The 225-nt window shown below is 38.7% G+C and overlaps 1 protein-coding gene across 16 annotated transcripts in view; it reads right to left on the reverse strand.

The window, feature by feature from the left end:
- Positions 1 to 225, reverse strand: part of BRSK2 (BR serine/threonine kinase 2) — a 301,198-nt gene that overhangs the window by 202,961 nt on the left and 98,012 nt on the right. The window lies entirely within an intron of this gene.

Below are 225 nucleotides of genomic sequence, written 5' to 3' on the forward strand. Positions count from 1 at the left end.
GAGAGAAGGGGGAGAGGGAGTGAGAACACAAAGGAAGACAAGCTAATGGGCTTTGATGGTGATAACCAACAGCTTGAATTTGGTATTGTAAAACAGTAACTGGAAGAATCAAAGAGACTGTGACATTATTAGAGTTACAAGCAATGAAGAATATTTTAGCACAAATTGACTGAATTTGAGGTGACAGAGGGGTTTAGAGAGACCAATTAGGAAAAGAATTCTGTG

Source organism: Lonchura striata, chromosome 5, assembly GCF_050655825.1.
Source record: "Lonchura striata isolate lonStrDom1 chromosome 5, ASM5065582v1, whole genome shotgun sequence".
In the NCBI taxonomy this organism is placed as follows: domain Eukaryota; kingdom Metazoa; phylum Chordata; class Aves; order Passeriformes; family Estrildidae; genus Lonchura; species Lonchura striata.